Source organism: Pituophis catenifer, unplaced genomic scaffold, assembly GCF_029215685.1.
Source record: "Pituophis catenifer annectens isolate HBS135680 unplaced genomic scaffold, rPitCat1.0.hap2 SCAF_3, whole genome shotgun sequence".
Lineage (NCBI taxonomy): Eukaryota > Metazoa > Chordata > Lepidosauria > Squamata > Colubridae > Pituophis > Pituophis catenifer.
In genome coordinates, this window is record NW_027256883.1 from 185,272,229 (window position 1) to 185,296,004 (window position 23,776).

A 23,776-nucleotide genomic window follows, 5' to 3' on the forward strand; every position below is an offset into this window, starting at 1 on the left:
GCTGAGTCAGCCCAGGGCCCTTCAGATTTGGGATGGTTTGTTAACAGGGAGGAATGGGGGCAGGATGACCAAGAGAGAACAAGTAGTGGGCATGAGGGGTGGCAGAGTTCAGACAATGAGCAAGGACCGCCCTCTCCTGATCCCCAAGCAAGGAGAGTGGAAAGAAGGTGGGAACAGTGCAGGCCAACCTGATGATTTGGGAGGAAAGTGCCCCACCCCTCTTCACAAGGCACACCTGGGGACTCAGATTTAAGGAGACTCTGTGGGGAGGGGCACTTGTTGGGAACAAATGCTAAATTGGTAGAGTTCGGTGTGCCGGTACAGACATTAGGAGTTTGCAGGACTGCTTGCTTCTTCCGTGCTTGTGGACTCAGTGCCTTCTTCCTGACTTTGTGGACTCATTGTTTGTTCCTTAGTTCATGGACTCATTTCCCTGTTCCTTTGTTTTGCTGGACTGGGTGCAGCCAAAGGCTGCCATGTGTGCGTACGCGTGCTTTGCTTTGGGACTTGCCAAGAACGTGGGAGTGTGTGAGGGGAAATTTGGAGCTTTAAAGGAGAATTTGAGCTCTCAGCTGACTGTGTGACCTTCATGCCTTGTCCCTGGTCATCACACTGTGATAGGTACATCACAATCCATTTTATTTCCAGTCCATTCCCAACAGAGGTAAACTAATCTAGTGGAATATACAAACTGCTTTCTGAGCTTTCAGGAATTGGGGGAAAGTGGAAGAGTAAAGCAGAGATCAAGAGATGAATGCTTGAATGCACATTCATCCAAAATACTGACATATAAGGGGAAAAGAATCTTATATTTGAGCTTTAAGCTGCTTGCAATGCTATTTTTGGATTGCAGGTGGCTGATTGCAAATGCTGGTAGGAAGATAGTGGCTAGTATGCAGCCTGTTTTTTAAAAAATGTTGTCAAAAATGATTTTCTATAAGATAATGCTTCTGTCTGCTTTGTTATATGGAACTAAAATGTGGTTTAGTCAGGAGAAATATGAAAAATAAGTTGAATGTTGTGGTAATGAGATATTTAAGAAATGTGTGCAATAAACAAAAAGAGATAAGGTCAACAATAAATGGGTGATGAATGAATGTGGTCTGAATATAAAAATGAATGAACACTACAAAAGACGTTTATTGAATGAGGATTAAATTGCCAAACAAATACGTATATGAAAGAAGCATGACCAGGGTGTGAGGTAAGAGAAGATTGGATAGAGTTGATGGGAAATTCAAAACGAGAGAGGTGAGAAGTTTAAAGAACAAAATATACTGTAAATTGAAGTATAGATACGGTGGTTTGCACAGACAGAAATGTACAGAGAAGTTTAGTATATACACTTGGTATCAACTAGATGTAATGACACTTCCTTTCTTTGTCTTACTTTACCTTAGGTAGATAAGTATGTTGCTTCCACTTTTCATTTCTTGTTGATTATTGCAGTGCCATAGAATATCAATATGATTTGACTTGGTTTTCAGTGTAGTATAACTTTGACAACTCTGTACTAGGAAAAAATGCTGTGCAAAACATTCAACCGGTGTCCTTCCCAAAGCATACTGCATAAGCAAAAGCAATCAGTTCCACCAAAATATTCAGCACTATTGTATGGAAGCAGAGATAACATTTTTCCTGGGACTACCAGCAAACTCAAGTGGTTGTGCAATTACCATACCTGTGCAGATAGTGGGGAAGACCTATGCTGATCTTTGAGAGGATGTGGTACTTTAAGCATTTTGCAAAAGAATGCTTTACTCACACAACCTGCTTTGCTAATCACCCTTTCTAATGTTTTGTAATGTAATGCTTTGCAATAAGTATCTCTTTCCTTTACTTTTAGATTCCCAAGCATGTTTTTTTATTGTTTGAGCCCATAAGAAAACTCAGAGAAAAGGACAATGGAAATAGATTCCAATTTAGATTGTGCAAGGAATATCATGTTGAAGCTATATTTCACAGCAAGTTTTGCAATTGTACAGGTGGAGAAGTTTTACCTTATGGATAACAGGAAAAACCCTTTATTTCAGGGGTGCTATTCAGCAGGTTCTGACAGTTCTGGAGAGCCGGTAGTGGAAATTTTGAGTAGTTCAGAGAACCAGCCAAAACCACCTCTGGCTGGCCCCAGAATGGGGTGGGAATGGAGAGTTTGCAATATCCTTCCCCCAGGAGTGGGGTGGGAATGGGGATTTTGCAGTATTCTTCCTCTGGAGTGGGGTGGGAATGGAGATTTTTCAGTATCCTTCCCCTGTCATGCCTACCAAGCCACACCATGCCCACCAAGCCATGCTCACAGAACCGGTAGTAAAAAAATTTGAATTCCACCACCGCTTTATTTAGCGGGTTCTCTTCAAAATAAATATGGGGAGCTAGAGTCTGATCTTTTTCTGTATGTTTTGGCATAGAGATTGAGAGAAGGAGTGGTAGGCCTATGGTATCTGAAGAGCACCAGGTCAAGAAGGACTGTTTTAGGTGGTCCAGATACATCAAGAGCTCAGCCCCACTACCAAGAATAATTTTAATCTGCTTAATTTAAGCTTCCAAAAAGGAAGCATTGCCCCACCCCACTTTCTTCAGCAGAAAAGGCATGCTGCAGACTCCATCGACCAAGGAATTATTGCTGGCAGGGTGCAGGAGAAGAGGCTTCTCTGTGATGGCTCTCACCCTGTGGAACATTGTGCCCCTCAGGGTGAGATCTGCCACACACCCTTTTGGCCTGGCAACCTGAGTTTGCCAACTGCCTGAGAGCATCCCATTCTGGAGAAGATCCTACCTCCATCTCATTTACATATTGGTTCCTTTATTCCAGCGTTTTTGTTAATTTTAATGTTTTAATTTTAATGCTTAACATTTTAACTCTGTAATTGTTTTATATTGTGTTTTATTACATTGTAAACCACATTGTAAGTCATTGAACAACGAGATGGACAACATATAAATTTAATAAATAAATAAATGTATATTTATTTTACCAAAGGCAGGAGGGTAAGCAAACTTGAGAAGTAAACTTGGAGCATAAAAGATAATTTTAAACAATCATATAACTGATCTTAATAAGAAAATCCCTTTTTAAAATCCTGCCAAATATAGTGGTATAAAATAAGATTTATCTAGGAAAGGGAGAAAAAAGAAAAAAACAGAATGTAACATCAAAGGAATAGGATTAAAAAATAACCCAATTGAACATCCTTGGATTTAGAACTCTACATCCTTGGATGTAGAGTTCCTCACAGAACTATTGAGAAAGAAAATGTTTCTTTAGATTCCTAGATTAATGGTTCAAGTAAACAAAATACTTAGAAGTTTTGGTTTTCTTTCATGGAAAATCATTCTGCTTGATGAAAAGAACTACATTCTTTATATTATCAAGCTCAGTTTTGATTTGAACTTCTATATGTATGAGAACTGATTTTTAAATATGTTCAAATATGACCTGAGTTCAGGTCATAAATTTCTAAATAAAATCAAAGATGAAAATAAATTTCCTCTTCCACTTTGGCAATTCAGACAGACATGGTAGTACACTTAGTAAGAAGTGTTATTCTAGTATTATTCTAAAATCACATATTAAATAGGAAGATATGACATTCTGAATTTGAGACAAGTAGAATCCATATAATTTTGTGCCAGTTTGTACAATTGTCTAGTATTGAAAATAGTTGAGCTAGGAATTATTTTTCAATTCTTCTTCATCCATCTACCACTACCCATACCCTAATGAACATTAAGGTAGTTCTTAGAACAAGAATATCTTATGAAGACAGAGAATGGCTTCATGGTTAACTCCAACCATTCTAGGATAAAAGGATAGCATTGCATGTTAAGAACATGAGGAGCAGTCTTAATAAAGCCTTTGACATTTGACATGTTATTAGAATTCATAATCCAATACTGCAATTATATTGTATCTAGATTCAGGTTGATTCCTCATATTATAATGCCAATATTGAATGTATGCATAAATAAACTCAAGCTTGGCTTCCGAGGACCAGAGTCTAACTTATGTATGTGTCTGCAAACACAATCAGATACCATGTATAAAGGCAGAAAAGGAAAATCAGAGAAAATCTTCTCAATCAAGGCGAAGAACTATACAATTTAATTCTTGGCAGAAAAGAAATTAGTCATACTTATGACTAAAGACCCAATGGTTTACTAAGTACTTGCATTTGCAAATGCATGTATGAACATCTCTATATTTGGGATCTTTCATAACAACACATCTATTTTAACCTTGATCAAATAAAGCAATTGTATATTCCTTTCACTTTTAACAATCTTGATCTTTAATCCTTTCAAATAATGTCCTAGAATTTGATTACATTTCATTTTTCTTTGTCCCTTCTCACAAAATCTTCAAAGTTTTAAGAAGACTCTTTGTAAATCTAATATAGTAAAATTATCCAGGTTGCTCTTTAGGATGGTTACTTATGTATTCCTTTTAATTATTAAAACATCATCCAGTTTCATTCCTATATCTAGTGTAGCATACTAGAATAGAATAGAATAGAATAGAATAGAATAGAATAGAATAGAATAGAATAGAATAGAATAGAATAGAATAGAATAGAATAGAATAGAATAACAGAGTTGGAAGGGATCTTGGAGGTCTTCTAGTCCAACCCCCTGCTTAGGCAGGAAACCCTACACCACTTCAGACAAATGGTTATCCAACATCTTCTTAAAAACTTCCAGTGTTGGAGCATTCACAACTTCTGGAGGCAAGTTGTTCCACTGATTAATTGTCCTAACTGTCAGGAAATTTCTTCTTAGTTCTAAGTTGCTTCTCTCCTTGATTATTTTCCACCTATTGCTTCTTGTCCTGCCCTCAGGTGCTTTGGACAATAGCTTGACTCCCTCTTCTTTGTGGCAGCCCCTGAGATATTGAACACTGCTATCCTGTCACCCCTAGTTCTTCTTTTCATTAAACTAGACATACCCAGTTCCTGCAACCATTCTTCATATGTTTTAGCCTCCAGTTCCCTAATCATCTTTGTTGCTCTTCCCATATCATTCTTTTAATTCACTTTTAGGTGACTTTGTCTTGCTGGCAAAACATATTTGAAATACAGTCTATCTGTAGAGATAGTTACTCTTAAAATTAACTTCTGGGTCCACTGGATCAAAAATATCCTTCAATATGTCAAATTTTAAAGCATTTTTATTCATTCTGTACTTGTGAGTTGAGTCTGAATGTTCTTTAATTATAATCTTTAGTTCCCTCAGGTTCCCTCTAGTGCCCAATTTTTAAAGCTTAAGATTTATTTTTTAAAAAAATCAAAGCAGAAGCGTTTTCCCATGGAAAGGATTCTTTGTATTTAATTCCAAAACCTTAGTTCAAATTCATCTTAAACTTTAGCTGGTTTTAATTTTCTAAAATCCAAGTTTTAATCATCATCCTTTTATTCAATATTTATTATACTGAGTGCAAAACTTCCAGGAATCTTATGGTTGTAGATTAGATTGGAAAGTTTAAAAACAAAAGTCCCAGAAGAAGACAGTGGCAAACTAGCTCTACACTGATGCCAAAGTACCTACCTAGATAATGGGATTGTGTACATTAGCAGAAGTCAAGCTTGACTTGATGGGAACTTCACTATATTACATGCTGATCCTATGACATCTAACATCCATGCATACCATGGGCTCTAATGAAAGTCTTTCAGATGATCCATTGTCTGTGAACACAGCTGAGGAAACAATGAAGGCAGAAGGCCAAAGGACATTTGGCAGCAGGACAAAAGGTCTAGGAATCATGATTCAGCATATAGGAAACTTTTACCTTAGTCTTAGACTCCTGCTAGTAAAACTCCTGCTAGTCTACCAGCTGTTCTAATGCATTCAGGGCACAAAACTATGAAACACAGGCTTGGAATGAAACTTTCAGCAGTAGGTTGGACTTAATCCTGTGGAGCTTGTTAAGTCAAGGGCATTTTTCATACTTGTTATTGGTCATGTAAGGGCAAAAGCCAAGAAAGTAACAGATTTCATGCTGGTGGAGACTTTTTGCATAGTTACCCAAAGAAAAAAAAGAAATAAGCTTCTAAGAATATGGGTATGTAGTAGGACTGGCCAATCTGGCCACCTCCCTTTTTTGAGGACAACCTTATTTATAAATATATATTTTAAAACTTCTCAGAATCAGTTGCAGTTATTACAACAAAATTTCAAGATCTGAGCCTCTCCATAACAAATTTCTGCCTCATGGTGATCCTCAAGATAGTCTTCTGAACTATTTCTCTGTTCTGTATTTTTAACACCCTAATAGCTTTAAATACATAATAAAAACATAACCAGTAACTTATCTTTTCCTTGATGAACGTATCTTTTCCTTTATGTACACCAAGAGCGTATGCACCAAGACAAATTCCTTGTGTGTCCAATCACACTTGGCCAATAAAAAATTCTATTCTATTCTATTCTATTCTATTCTATTCTATTCTATTCTATTCTATTCTATTCTATTCTATTCTATTCTATCATAAGGGTCAAAGTCAGTCTACTTCTGTACTAGGCCTCTTGAAGCAATAAGAGTAAAGCGGTAAGGAAAGTAGTTATAGCTTGTGTAATGAAGAGCTTCTGTAAGGAGGAACAACTGAGGGCACTAACAGTCTTCATAAGCCGTAGATATTACCAACAGAGCCTCTTCCAAATATGCTTCCAAACTGTGTATGTTATATTGACTAAAAGGGTGGATATGTTGGATATAACCATAGTAAATATATTAAAAGTAAACTAAAAGGAAATCTATGATAATATTATGAGATACGGTTTGCCTTCAGATCATCCCAAAGGTGCTTTTTCATGACCTGGATGACTGAGAATCTCCATAGACATTTGCCTTCAGATGTTGTGGGTGCTCCATCACTGGAAGTTTTTAAGAAGTGATTGGACAACCATTTCTTTGAAATGCTATAGGGTCTTCTGCTCGAGGAGGGGTTTGGACTAAAAGACTTCCAAGGTCCCTTCCAACTCTGTTATTCAGTAGATACCATCTAACAAGGATATTGTTAGGAGCTTGTGCATGTCTGAATATTGTCTTTTTCTAATAATGTATAAATTCAACTTTACAATGATCAGATGATTGATTCTGTAAGCTGTTTATATCCAAGATGTTCAACATCAGAAGAAATCAGAGTCTTTCCACTTGAATAGTTTTTACATTTTCTGGGTATTATGAATGGTTTTGGCAGAAAAGTGAGCTATTATAATCTAATTCCTTGAAAATACCAATTTCAAAGTAACTATGAGAATCAATAAATGGACAAAACTCCAACAACTGTGAATATTTTTTCATCAGCTCATGATAATGTAAACAATGTTGATGAAATTAAGCACAGTTCACAAATTATTAGCATCAGATTTTGTATATTCAAAGATTCAAGCTCATTTGTGTCACTGCTGTTCTGACATGATTTGTTTCAAGAATCAATGAACAGAAAGAAAGATTGGTTGGTGGAGACATACATTTCCCAAATTTAAAAAAGCAAAGGTATATGAAAAGATGCATTCTCCAAAATTCTGACACTTTACAGTTATCATAAATTCTGATAAAATTGGGTACGGTAGATCCTAAAAAGTTTTAATTTCCTCCTCAAAAAAAAAAAAAAGAGAGAAGAATGTCTATTGTATTGTTCAATTAACCTTACTTTTTCATTTACAGTTTTGGTTTTTGAGAAGTTTTTTTTTAGGTTCCTTTGAAAGTCTTGACTCCTCGTGACATCCTGTCAAGGTTTGTAGTTTTCTTAGTGAAATTTGTCCTTTCTTCCTCTAGGGTTCTGAGAAAGTGACTGATCCAAGGTCACCGTGCTAGTTTTGTGCCTAAAACAGGACTAGAACTCAGGATCTCCTAGTTTCTAGCTTGATGCCTAAACACTATACCAAGCTGGCTCTTATGATTTCTCTCATTAATTTACGGTGGGTTTTTTATTCAGATTTGCATTGTTTCCTTTGTGGGATAATACAGTATTTGGACCAGGCATTTTCCCACTTTCTTCAACATTAAGTTACAAAGAGGAATAATAGTCTAAAATAGCCTAAAAACTTGTAAAATAAGATATAAGAAAAATAAGCCATCAGGGATTTAACAGCATGTGCAACATTTTTCAAATTTGTGCTGCTTTGTCAATTTCATACTAAATGATATGACTGTCAGAATTTGAAACATGCAAAAGATTATTCAGATTAGCAAGGCTGCTATAACAATAAAGGTATGTGTGTATGTGTGTTTTAATTGAGGGCCAAATTGTATATATTTGTTTTAATTGGTTTTAAATTTTATAAATTCATGTGTTTTAATGTGGCTGTACACCGCCCTGAGTCCCCTGGGAGAAGGGCGGTATAGAAATCCAATAAACTCTAAACTCTAAAGGTGTCCTCAATTTTGTGGCGTTCCATTTCATTTGAGTTGACTTTTATTAATGATGATTAAAATCCCAAAAGAAAATATGTTGACAGTATTAAGCAGGAATTCACTCAGAGCACATACTGGATATCCACCATTCACTTTTACGGCCATTGAAGGGGGTGGAGAGAATATTCCCTTCTTGATGGAATCCACTTCTCTTTATCTACCAATGACACAGGAAAAGATCCTGTGACTACCTAAAAGTATTTCCTGATTGATCCTCTGATTAACAGAACTTGACTAATTCTCTGTGGAACTGCAGTAGCACATTTGCCCCAGCAATAATATAGCTTTCTCTTCATTCACTATCATTGCCACTTGCCTTAACAGTGATTTCTCTAATGTACGTAAGAGAATTGTGTGGGGAAAAATGTAACAAGGATAAAAACACTTTGTTCCATTAATCACTTCCTTTGCTTCTGATCAAAGTTATGCAGAAATGGATGTTATGTAGAAAATACCTAGCAGTTAAACACTGAGAACAGTTGCCCCAAATGTGCTTTTTCAAGAGGCAACTGGACTTTCTGATTTTTCTTTGAAGATGTTTCGCTTCTCATCCAAGAAGCTTCTTCAGCCTCTTGAAAAAGCACCTTTGGGACAACCATGACCTGGATGACTGAGAATCTCCATAGACACTGAGAACAGTTGGGGAGAAACTCTCCTCAAATCTGTTAATTGTCTTGATGTTTTGTCTCCTCTAGATCCATTCAGAGCCATTTTGTTCAGGCAGTCACCTTAAAACTAGATTGCATTTCTTGGATTCAGAGCTTCAAGAAAATCAGAAAAGAAGAGATCAGAAGTACAGAAGCAGAATCCAATGTACATTCAATACACAAAGGCAGAAAGTAAACCTGCTGTTCTGCTGAAACCCAGTAGAGCATAATCAAAGCAAATGCCACCCAGACCAAAGAACTCTTTATTCTTTCAGATGCATTTCATGTCTACAAATCAAATGTCACCACTCTAACAAATGAAATGTGTTGCATGGGAGGATATTCCTTTTGGTGTCACCAGGAATGGCAAGAAATATTGCCAAATGATGGATGAAGCAAATTCTTTCTATTTTCTTTCTTATACTGTATCTCTGATAGCATGGAGCTGAGAACTCTCAGCCATCCAATTCTTCAGAAGAAAAAAAACTGTATACAGGGTCAAAAAAACAACAACAATCTAGTTCTTCTTAACAAGATGATGTACCCTGAAATCCATGGCCCTACTATTAAATCCTTGGGAATCCCATCAAAATATGACTGACCTTCAACTCTAAATTCCCCAAGAATATCCTCATTCTTTAGAAAAAAAATCAACAAAGAGATTTTACATTTATTTTCATTTAGATTATTTTCTGATATCTCATTTTTAAGTATATATAGTTAAAACAGGTAAAACAAATAGTATAACTATTTTGGTCCATGCTTGTATGTACACACTCAGAAATACACACACACACACTCTTAATCTTTCAATTTTCCTTTTTGAAACATAATTACTTTACTAAGCAAATGGAATAAGAAATGATAGAATTTTTTCCAATCAATAATGATTCAGTTTCAACATTACCTAATATGGGATTTGATAAAACCATGTATTAGTTGTCATTTCAGATACATCTAGTAAAAAGAATTAGATAAATAAATATCTAGAGGAAAACATTAAAAATCATTATACCGTAACCCATCCCATCAATCTCCTATGAGTAATATGCTACCAAAGTAAAAAATGTAGTTCATTGAGCCACACAATAATAATGGAAAAGATAGCAGCTACTACATTTTAAACCTCCATTGAATTATAGGATAGTTTATCTTCTTTTCATCATATATATGAAATGTGCATGTACACTTTAGAACAATTAATCAGCGGTTTTTAAATTTTACTTGAACTTTTGTTATGACTGTGAAAAAATGAAAATGGGCCAGTCCCTCAGGATTCCTCTTTAGATAAGTGAAGATTTAGGATTATCCTCAAGTGCTCCAGACAATAGCTGCTCATGAGCAGATGGTATGACAGCAGTCTCTACTGGGTTTAAAACTTTTAGGGATAAGGGAGCACCATCTTCACCCAAACTGCAATCAGTGCCTTTATGGACACAAGGTATTCATACTTCCTTAATCACTTCTGAAAATTGCTTGTCAACTGCTTTTCAGATATTAGGAACCTTCAGAATGGCAAGTTTTATCACAATGAGTGACTGTCCTTCAAGCCGTAGCATATATATATATATATATATATATATATATATATATATATATATATATATATATATATATATATATATATATATATATGTTTATGTAAGTTTTCACGGGTATGTATGTGTGTATAGTTAATATTTCGGGTTTCTTCCTGTGTAATTGTGGATATATCCCTAAAAGGGTAGAAGCGACGTTTCGGCAGAATCCCATCTGCCATCATCAGGCTTATGCCAGTAGTCATTTTGCACTAACTGACGTTGGAATTTCAAATCTGGTGTTGGTATTCTGGGATGGCTCCACCTTTTCATTCTGATTGGTTGGGAGTCCCAGTATGTGTTTATTGGTTTGGCTTCGGGTGTATGGTCGGTTTTTCTCCACTAGGTGGCAGGGCTTCATCTTTGTGGCTGGTTTGAATATGATTTGGTTGGGATTTTTTTGTGCAATGTTTGGTCCATCTTCCACATATGGTGTCAAGATTCGTCTATCTATGAGAGCAGGTTTCCAAATAGTAGGCAGACGTGAAGTGTCATCCCGTTTATTCATGCAATATGGTCTTCTTTCCATTTCTATTGCTTCTCTGATTATCCTGCCATTGAGATGTTCTATTTTTGCAACTGTTTTTGTTTTATTAAAATTAATGTTGTGTCCTGTTGTATTTATATGTTGAACTAATGATGATGTGTGTTCTTGCTTTTGTATTGAGTTTTTGTGTTCCTCGATGCGCACACTCATTCTTCTGTTGGTCTGTCCAATGTATGTTGATGGGCAGGAAGCACATGGGATTTCATATATGCCTTGATCTTCTAATTCTATTTTGTCTTTGGGGTTTCTCAGAATGGACGATATCTTTCTATCTGTGCAAAATATGGTTTTGATGTTATGTTTTTGTAGTACTTTGCTAATTTTATCTGTTGTACCCCTTATATAGGGCAAGATGGCTTTCCCATTGTTTTGTTCCTCTTGTTGTTTTTTATTATATATATACATTTATTCCTTTTAATTCATAGGTATAAATGTGTGATATTTTTGTAATCAGGGTTTTCCCTATGTTAATAAAAGATGTTAAATGGCCATGGTGGGATGAAATCTCTAATCATCGCTTTCAGGTCTGTCAGACATTTTATGCTGTTTCTTCTGAGACTTATGGGAGACTGGGATAGCACTATTTCGGTTTTTTTGAACCTCTTCAGCCAGACACACCCATATTTTATGGGATATAAAATATCCCATACACACACACACACACACACACACACACACACACACACACACACACGAGTTTAAGTACTTTTAAATTCCTATACAGGTGATTAAAATGTTGATTTGCAAAAGTTACAAATGGCCTAAGAGTTCAGTTGAAATAACATTTTGAAATTAATTACAATTAATTGTATATTATTATTATTATTATTGTTGTTGTTGTATTATAATTAATTATAATTAATTATCCTTCCCATTGGAAAATATTCTGATACCTATAAAATTTTTTGAAGATTTTGAAATTAATTATAACAACGTTCTTATGAGAAACTGCTGTTGTTTACTAAAAAAACCCATGACTAGGTAGAACTTTGAGGATTAACACTGAGGAAACCATAAATAACTGAAGATTTTAATTAAAGAATAAGAAAACGTAAATTTGAGGCACTAATACAAAATGGAGCAGAATACTCTCACTTTGAATGAATCGAAGGATATTTGGCAACAATTAAGAAGTTAATCTTAATATTGTCTGGTATTATTATTATTGATAAATTGGATTTAAAAGAAGAGTAAATTTTACTGGACAAGAGTAAGAGCCTGAGCCTGATTCAAATGTGGATTTTAAAATTATCAGTTATAAGTATACAGTAATATGGAAAAATGTTATACTGGATATACAAAAGAAATTGACTGATGTCTCAATAATTAAAAGATATATATATATATATATATAAAATGAGAAAAGTGACTCAGCTAACTTTTTTATTTTGGATTTACAAAAGAGACTTGTTAACATTTTGAAGAATTTTCAAATAACATAGAATGAATGACATAGAACAATCCAGCCAAAGTTCATTTCTTCAGCATGTACCCAAAAGGTTATAAGCTGAGTGATTCTAGGGAACGGCTATGCGAAATCTCTTCCTCTGTCCCTGATCTGCTCCTGGGCTACATTGTCTCTTGTCTTATCTCCTTCCAAGGAATGTGCTTCCTTGGAAATTGCCACTTCAGTATAGTCCATCACAGCATCTCCTCCTTCCTAGACCAGGGGTCTCCAACCTTGGCAACTTTAAGCCTGGCGGACTTCAACTCCCAGAATTCCCCAGCCAGCTGGAATTCTGGGAGTTGAAGTCTGCCAGACTTAAAGTTGCCAAGGTTGGAGACCCCTGTCCTAGACACAATTTATCACATCAAACAGACATCAACCTTTCTCTTTTACCTGATGTAAAGGCTTGTCAGACAGGCCTTGAGAGATATGTTCAGTGATACGGTCTAGGTTATAGTCAGATAAGAGAGAGCATAGGCTGCACTTGCAAATGGGAGGAGAAAGAGGTTCAGAAAAGACCCTCCATAATTTATCAGGTTGTAAAGAAGACAGCAGGAGGTTTATATTTACAAACTTGCAAAATTCTGTTAATGTAGCCTTACAATAAAGTAGAATTAGCTCATCTGGTCATGTTTCATGTCTGGTCTACCTGGGAAGTTGACATCCAAATACAGAAAATGTCTTATTGCCAGGACAAGACAGTGGAGTACTTCAATTTATTTATTCATTTATTTACTTACTTACTTACTTACTTACTTACTTACTTACTTACTTACTTACTTCTATCTATCTATCTATCTATCTATCTATCTATCTATCTATCTATCTACAAGTACAAGGAAACAAGTAACAGTATAAACATGGACATGGACACATGAAAAAAATTGGCACAAATAAAAGGATATAAATAGGCAAAACATAGCCATAAACACATAGAATGATTACATATAAATGGGATAGTAAGCACACTGGTGCGCTTATGCATGCCTCCTGGGGACCTCTTAACAAACATGACAGGTCCATGGTAGACAGTTTAAGGTAAAATTTCTATTTCTGAATTTGTGAGCAATAGTAAAAAAGGGGGGGAAAGCAAACAAAAAATTTGTTTGAAAAAGAATCTGAATTTCCTCAAGTTTTCACTCATGTGCTGTCACACCAGGTGTGTGCTTAAATAGTGTTCAAACTTTCAAACACATTCAAAACATTTAAACTTTCTCCTTTCCGGGAACTTGTTTCTTCTTGTTACTTTCTATCTTTCTCTTTCTCTGTGGTATTGTTGTAGACTAAAATAGGGAGAAAAAAATTTGGAAAGAAGACGATGATAGTCACCTCCAGATAGGACTTTTGTGATGTTCTCTACATGAATCCTTTAATTTAAGTATATTCTCAATTTTGATATAAATGAAAGAAGTATTCTTTTCCATGTTTGGGGATAAAATACAATTAAAAAATGATTTAGATCAAAGCAATTAACTTAAGCAAATGTATAGGATATTAAACTACATTATTTTTTTCTCCTCATAGAGGCATCTTTCAATAAGATAAGGTTCAGATTCTGTTGCAATTGGTTTATTGCCTGGTGGCCAACTTCACTTGTCATTATCTATAATGACATTCTTAATTCTGTACTGTAACCAGTTCACTTCATATATTGTGTATATATCTACTGTTATTAGATTTTCCAGCACTTCGTACTTTACCCTCATGTAATTTTCAACACTCTTGGTGCTCTCTACTATTTATGTTAAACATATAGTTTCATATTGTATTTTATTTCTCCAAGCAATTTCAATTTAGGCTATTTATGCTTTAATACTTCAGTATTTCATTTCACACATCTTGGATTTGCTGCTGTTCAGATCAGAAAACCTTTTGGAAAGATCTTATATCTCATTGTGTCAATCAGCATCCACCTGACTCAAAGTTAAGTAAATAAGTATGATCATATTTAAGGGAGTTATATGTATTTATTTCTTGTATGTATTATTTCATCCCTTTAAAAAAGTTATTTTCTTAAACCTGTTTTACAAAATACCTTTTGGATTATAGCCATTTAATACATCACATGTACGTGGCGGAAAGCAACTATTAAATATTAACGCATCATTTATTTTTTATATTTCCATGATATACTGTATAATCAAATAAAAATGTTAGTACATAATAACCCATCCACTAACTACGTAATGATCGATATGGGGGAAATGTATCATTACTATATACTGGGTTTTTTTTTCTGCAGATAAATTAAAAGTTTTTTAAAAACTGATACATCCTAATTTACTTTTTTCTCATCCCTGTCATTACTTCTATTCAGAAAGTAAACCAATAATAAACAGGAATAATCACACTGGTTTCCTGAATTGTACTTGCCTCTTAATAAATCTGTATCATCACAGACAGAAATCAGTGTCTTGGGAATTAAAGGCTATATTTATATGAATAGAAAGTAAAGCGATTGGTGTAGGCCAGCAAAGCATTTGGGGGTTCTAGACCATTGTAGTTAAAGTAGAAGATTTGGGCTAAAGAAATCCTTGCCAATGGATCTCACCAAGGAACAGGATCAGTCATTTGTTTAGCCCAAACTACCTGACATGAGCAAAAACTTCCCTTTAAGCCAGTTTAAATTTCAAGAGACAAGGTGTGATATCAATGAACCCAAATGACAGGTCAATACTCCTTCTACACAGCTTTAATATTGCTGGAAAGAAAAAAAAAGAAACAAAAACAGATTTCTATTTGGAAGGACTGTAAACTCTGTTCAGTTTCACTGCCAGAAACAAATTCCAGATTTTGAAATCTGTGCTTCTCTGATTGAGATCTAGATGGTGAATCTCAAAATTCTAGAAGAGAAAGAAGTAGATCCCTTTGCCTGAAACATCTTAACTCATAGTAAGTTTCACTATAGAATATGTAGTGAAAAAAGGGGGACTATCAGATATGAATATGTGCTGCAGATGTTGTTATAAAGCAGCTATTGATAAATATTCATGAAATAGGATAAGAAGCTCAAGTTTTCCACTTTCTAAAAGTTTAAGATGAGAAAATATGTTTTGCGCATGACTATTGAAGGTTCTGAACTAACTTTATAGGATATAATGTATCTAAAATTAGATCCCTCAACTTTTCTTTTTTCACCTGTTCAAAAGCAATTCTATTAGCCTTTAAGCTAGGTGTTATCTATAGGTGCATGAGAAAGATTTTAAAATCCCATGCTCTAATAGCGTTTCTTCATTCTGTATTACCTAATCTTAGATGCTTCTTGCCTTTCTGAGTCAACTACAGTATGTATGGACTACTAAGAATGAATGCCTTACTGATAAATGAAAATTCTCAGTTATGTGAATTACAAGAAATGTTAGAGGGTTTAACAGATAATCCTGAATGGAAAGAATTTTCTAATTTGATATTCAGAGGAGAACCTCTGGAAATAGACCTTATAATATCTCAAATATTGATACCCTACTTTTTTCTTGTACAGGGTAACTTGGAAACACTACAGAGTGAAAGGTGGATCAGAAGAACCTAGTCATTTACCCTGGTCTCCAATTTAGCACATGTTTGAAATGATCTTTCAGCAAAAAAACAACAAAAATTGAGGAACATTTCTTTCCTACATCTCTGCAGGGCATCCACTGCATGAGAAGAGGTCGCAAGTGAAATGACTTTGTAGAAATGAAATTACTCCATATTGTAAATGTTTGCCTGTCTCAAAAGATCTGTTTCACAACATGCTATAAAAATAATTGTTCTGGAAAACCTGTACATTTAAAATGAAAACTGGAAAAAGGGTCCAGTTGGTGACTTGATTTCTTCCATATTTTATTTACATAAATGGATATGGAAGAGACTCCTTGGCTGCAACACATTTGTAAATATATGATGCTTCAAACAGGATCAAAATAAAATTAAAATAATATGACTTTAGTTTTATATTTTGTATCAAAATAGAATTGAATAAGAAGGACCTGAATTGTTTAAGGAGAGGCTTATAGTTTATTAGAAAACAATTGCAATTCTTAGGAAAAAGATTGCAATAGATGCTGCAAACTGTGGGTAAAAATATATCAAATTTATGTTCACTGCTTTACATTTGTGCCCAGTATCTTCATAATGGCTCCATCAAACACATATACTTCCCACTCTCCAAAGAAATAACAAAGCAGTGGATGACTCAACCACACACACAGGTGTGTGTGTGTGTGTGCACGCGCGCGCGCGCGCGCACACACACACACACACACACACAGAGAGAGAGAGAGAGAGAGAGAGAGAGAGAGAGAGAGAGGTAATAACATAATATAATAGCAAGGCTTGCTGGAACTGGAATAAAACATGGTTTAGTCTATATAAAAATTTTAGTTAAAATCTGCATCTAGAGCCAATCAGACCCTAGATCAGTCAGATCTTACCCTCATACACTTACTGTATCAATTCAGAGAGGCAACATTTTCAGAAAATGGAAATATATGCTATAGTCACCACATGACTCAATCTCTGCTTAAAATATTTCTCTTCTTGAATTTATTGCAGTTACAAAAATAAAGACAGACCTATCTAACATAATTGTATTTTTAGCAAGCCAACCAATCTCTGACCCCTCAGAGGGGCCTTTTTCCTCAAATCTAATTTTGTCATTAGAGAAAGGAAAGAGGAGAAATAGAAATGTATCTGTTTTGTATACTGAGTTTGTTCATTCTTTTTTTAATATGGGTGGAATAAACGAGTCCTATTTCCTGCAAATTGCCATCTAAATTGCATTAATATGCCCTGATTGACCAAGTTCTAGAGAATTAAATGATAGACAGCATGATTCATTAGGAATGTGAAATTTAGTTTAGATATAGTTTTGCAACAATCTGCAATATGAAGAAAAGTGATGGGAATACTAAGAAAATCCAGTATGTTTATTGCAAAGATAAAAAACCGAATTTAGAGCTCCCAAAAAGTATCCAACAGCTTAAATGAGGGGGGAGGGGTTTTCCCCCTATCCTTTTGTTAGAAGATATTTTTCATTCACAGTTTGATTTTGTTTGTACACCCAAAGGCAACAAAATGGAGACAAGTAAATTTTCACCATTAGCAGTTTGGACTGTTGGCAGATTTCAACTGGTAACTCTGTCTTCTTCTTCCCAGTTATTGCTGCTTAAGAGAAATGACACGGGCAAGATGACGTTGGAAGTCCAAAGCATTGTTACCCAGTTATGCTATTTGTTATACAACCTCAGGCAATATATCTAATAAAAACCACAATGATGAACACAAGTATTTCTTTTACTGTTTTTCCTTAATAAAATTCTATTGAGCATCTACAATATTTTACTGAAAGCAGCCATTCTGAGAATAACAATAATCCTCAGTTCACCATCTCTTGTCAGATGCCAAGTTTCTTTTCAAAAATATGAGGGAACCTGTGTCGTCCAGAATCTCAAAATGAACATTATGCCTTTGATGAATTATTTATGTAACAAATGTGTCCTGTCTTTCTACTAAGGACCAGGGTTCAAGTCAATAGGGACATTATATCTTAACTTGGAAGATATTTGTATTCTTTGTAACATCTACATCTCACATAAATAGTTTAAACAACCAGCTGAAAAAAATTAAATTCAGGTACATTCAGGATTTAGCAAGCTCAAAGGTGATATGCTTTAGTACAGGGGTGTCAAACTGGTGTTCCATGAGCCGGATGCCTCACATGCAGGCCACACCCACCCCAGCTCCGCAAAGGGGAAAAAAACATCACGATATGTCATGTGACAGCAAAATAACCAGGGGTAAAATGCACTTACTTTCACTACCGGATCGCAAATGTGAGCCTTCTGCACATGCTCAGAGGGTCAAAAATGGGACATGATGATGTCCAGGTGGGTGGGCGGAGCCTCCCGCCGCCGGACCTACCAGATCGCGTGAGCCGGATAGATCCGGCTAAATTTCACCACTGAACATAACATGACAAGTTTGACACCTGTGCTCTAGCATAAGACCTCTGGACACCTAGACCTAACAAAAATTACTCATATGGATACAACAAGAATATTTGAGACTATCTACAAAAGCCAGATTTTTCTGGCAGGAAATCTATTTTGCAGCATATTAAGAACTTCTCCTGTGTCATTCTGAACATTTTCTGGAAGGACAATCAAGACACTTTATCTCTTATGCATTCTAATTTTAATCTATTGCAATATTGTATGAACTAATTTTCAGGATTTAAAAGACTACTCAATCATAAACAACACAAATAAGTAAAATATGATGATAAACAGTTATTCATATATTGGTTCATGATTAACAGATTCTTCATGCTGAGTTGTATCTCTGGTGGACATGTCCATAAAGAAGTCTTAGCAGCAAAATATAAGGATATGAAAATGGATTTAAACTAAATTAGCACTTCAAATAAGCCTTCATATAGTGGACTGTCTGTGGCTAATTCAGAAACAGTATATTTTCATGCTGAATGAGTCATTTGTTAAGTGAGTTTTGCCCGATTTTACAATCTTTTTTTTTTTGCCACATTTGTTAAGTGAATCACTGAAGCTGTTAAATTGGTAACATGGTTGTTAAGTGAATGTTCTGCCCCAGCTACGGACCCCAAAGAACGCAGCACACACAAAGTCTGTGTCAGATGTAAATGCCTTATTCTCTAATGTGTAAATAGTATATGAATGGGGTATCAGGGGTTAACTTATTCTTCACTTCTTAATGTATTCATAATTCACCACTCCCACTTATAGCTCCACCCATTGTATATATAGGGAGCCACCTACACCCTTTTCCCTGCTTCTATCTGTGAATATTCAGTGAATATAGAATGCCTATTGTAAATAAAAGGAAGTATATTTAAACCTTTAACTCTCACTAATTTTATTGAGTCTGATCCTGAAAATATTGCAACAAGCTGGTAGCAGAGGATGGTTAATTGACTCAATAAAAAAAAAAACTTAAAAAATGTCTAAGAAAGATAGGCCCAACACCAGGGCCTACAGCAAAGAAATGGAAACAGAACAAGAAATAATCAACGAATCCACAAACGCAATTTCGAGAGAATCCGAAGAATACACCACTGAAGACGAAGAAATAATAGACGAAAATGATGACCAGGAGGAAATCGAAATAGAGAATAACGAACTCAGGTCAGAGATATTAAAACTATTAAAAAGCCAGAAGAATGATGAAAGCCTCATCGCGAACCTCCAAGAAATGCTGAAGAACAGCGGAGCAGCGAGAGAGAAAAACATCACTAATGAGAAGTCTAAAGACCCAAAAACAGTGAGTGATATGACTGCAGAGAAAGTCATTACGAAGAAGAAAAACAGTGATCCCGCGCGAAATTTTGAATGGCAGCCATCTTGGTTTCAATAGGCCTCCAAGGTGAGCGAAGCAGAGCCAATCAAAATGCTCAATTCAAAATTTCTGGCGCGAAAAACGTTATCAGACAACGAAAATGAAAAAGAAGATTCGAACTCCTCAGAAGAATCAGAATCAGAAAGTGAAGATGACTCAACAAAATCTCAAATAAAATCAGCAATGAAAACACTTTTTGCTGCATTTGGGCCAAAACTAAAAATTACCAAAGAGCCACCGAAGAAGCGAGCGAGCAAGCCGATGCCTCAGGACCTGCCCGCTCCCATCCTGACTTCGAGAGCGACGACGCCCAAACCCAGAGAGCCTTGTCGATTCCGCCCTACACCACAGACCGAGGCAGGTGCCAGCGCCCCCAGAAGAAAGAGAAGAGCAGCCGCCGTCGTCAGAACTCCCAAGGTCGAACCAGAGACCGACTCGTCTGAAGCAGAGCGGAGCGAGCGAGCCGCAATGGAGAGAACCTTCCACGACGACTCCAAAGAAGAAATGGACAACGCGCATGCGCGAAACTACGCAGACGGTCCGGGAAGACATGAACTGGCGAGAGAACCACGCAGACTCGTTGCGAGCATCCCCATGCCGTTTTGCAATTTTCTACACTTGCGAGACCACGGACTACCTCAGGTCGTAAGTAATGGACAAAATAATGTCGGAAATTTACCCAGTGACTTCCCAAAACTAAGGGTTGATGGCATTAATTTGCAAGAATGGTATCAACAGCTCCAGGTTGTCTTTATGAAGGAAAATTTACTATTTTTTATCACTAGTCCCCCAAAAAGACCTTGGACTTTAAAAATAGATTGTTTACACCATAGAGCATTTTTCTTAATAATATCTAGTGTGTCTCCTGCAATGTATCATAGCATCAAACCTAATCTGACTGTTTCAGAAATTATTCAATGCATGTTTAATTTGTTTCACAGCGATAGTGTGGCTACCACCACAAGAATGTCTAAGGATTTCTTTTCATCTAGAGTGAAACCAGGGGTTTCCATAAGTGAGCATTTAATATCTTTAAACAAAATAAGAGCTGAGCTGCATTTGAGGGGGGAGGTGATTTCAGACCAAACAATGAAAAGTGTTATTATCAACTCACTTGATTCATCATGGGACAGTTTTATGTCACATTTAGACACTATCAATCTAGGATATTTATCCATAGAAAGTCTATCCAATAAATTGATAGCAGAAGACAATTCAAGAAGAAATCGTTCTAGCAATCACACAGAACACAAACCTTATAGGAAAGTAGCTTTCCAAGAAAAATATAATGAAACATTTAAATGTCACAATTGTGGATCCAGGGAACACAATAGAAGAGATTGTCCCAAAATTTCAAGGGAAAGACATAGGTCAGAATATAGGAACAAATACAATTATAGACAGTCTTCCATAGATAGACATAGATATAGAAGCCCACCAAATTACAAAGAGAATAGAGGGGGCAGAGATAATTCAAAGGATAGAAAATCTGGTTCACTGAATGGATTAAATAAACAAGACAACACTAAAACACAGCAAAATGAGAACAATAATTGGCTTATTGATTCTGGAGCAACTAATCACACCACTAATAACAAAAATATATTGTCTTCATTTACAGAAGATAAATTTGTAATAAAGGTAGCTAACCAAGAAAAGGTTCAAGTATTAGGCAGAGGAAATGTAACCTTGCCTGGTCTAGGAAAAATAGAGGGGGTATTGTTAATACCTGAAATACCTCATAACATACTAAGTGCCATAAAACTAAGTAGAGATTCTGACATTAATATAGTTTTCTCAAAGGGAAAAGCGACTTTGGAGAAGAATAAAATAAATATAGGCACTGTGATGATTAAAGGAGGCCTACCTTATCTGATAACGAAGGAAAAATGGTTGCATAACATTGATTCAAATATGGAAGATTATATTGAAGCAGATGATGAAAATATTAGTAACAGTGACAATGATGAATGTAAAATATCTCATGATCACGCAGATGCACACAATGAAAAAAAAACCAAAAATAGGTAAACCAATTCATGATGAGTGTGCTCACATCTTACATAGGAAGTTAGGACATGCCAGTTTTCCTGTAGTACAAAAAATGACTGAACACGCAGAAGGTGTCAAAATAAAAAATCGTGAAAACTATTTGGAATGCTCAGTATGTAAATCTACAAAACTAAAAACTAGTCCCAGGCCAAGAAAATCTACTAGATCAACTAACAAAATTTTTGACTTAGTACACATGGACTTAGTTGGCCCATTAACTCCATCAATCACCTATAGAAAACGTTACTTCCTGACAATAGTAGACGATTATAGCCGTTATGGGTTTGTTTATACATTAAAACACAAAGATGAAACCTTTCAAAAATTTAAGGAATTTTACAAACGCATAGAAACACAACACAATATCAGAATAAAACAAATTATGACAGATAGGGGATGTGAATTCATGTCTAAAGAATTCTCCCAATGGTTAAAGGATAGAGGAATGCTACATTACACGTCTAGTCCATTTTCTGCGTTTCAGAACGGGATTGCAGAGAGAAAGAATTCCACATTACAAACCATGATTAGATGCACATTGGAGGATGCTGGCTTAAGCAAACAATTTTGGTCAGAAGCCTTACATTATTCAAATTACACACAAAATAGAACCTGGTCCAGTATTGTAAATAAGACACCATATGAAGTAATGTATAATAGGAAACCAAAATTAGCACACATGCACATATTTGGAGTCACTGCAGACGTACACATACCTAAGCAGTTGAGAAGAAAGGGAGAAAACGTATCCAGAAGACTCAGATTTATGGGATATGAAACTGGCACCAAAGGGTACAGATTCATTGATAATAATAACAAATTTATAGTTTCCAGAACAGCTGTGTTCCATGAACAGGCCAACTGGTCTAAATTACATCTTAATGAAATATTTCCAAATAAATGTAAAGATACAAAATCTCATGAGAAAGGAACCATAGAAAAACAGAATATCAACAAATATAAAAGCAAAACCAAAACTTGGACAAATAGCCAACACAAAATAAAGACAGACACTCTAACAAAAAAAGAAGCAAGATATTTGCATGATAACAATAGCAAACCTGAAAGAGTCATTAGAAACAACAGAAATCAAATGCCAAATAAATACAGAGATTACATAATGCATATGGATGGTGAGCCAATAACACCTAATACTTATGAGGAAGTGTTAAAACTCCCTCGTGAAGAAAAAGAAAAATGGGAATTAGCTATGAAAAAGGAGATGGAAAGTTTACAGGGATTAAATGTATTTACACCTGCAATTGCACCTAAAGATAAAACAATTATTGGTACCAGGTGGATATATAAAATTAAGAACTTAGAAGGAGGCAATACTCTATATAAAGCTAGATTAGTTGCACAAGGTTATGCACAGAAATATCCGGAGGACTATACTGACACGTATTCCCCCACTGTAAGAACAGAGAGTGTCAAAACAGCTCTAGTGGTAGCATCAGCACTCAATCTTGATGTATTTCAATATGACATACAGACTGCGTATCTACACGCAAAACTAGATAAGGAAATATACGTAAGAGCACCTCACAGTCAATACACCAACAAAAATGAAATTTGGCTGTTGAACAAGAGTTTATACGGATTAAAACAATCTGGTAAAAGATGGTATGATTGTTTGGTAAAAGTACTTAAGACCATGGATTTCAACGCTACCACTGCTGATAACTGTTTCTTTGTCAAAAAGGGTGATGATCACATTGAATTTGTGTTGATTTATGTAGA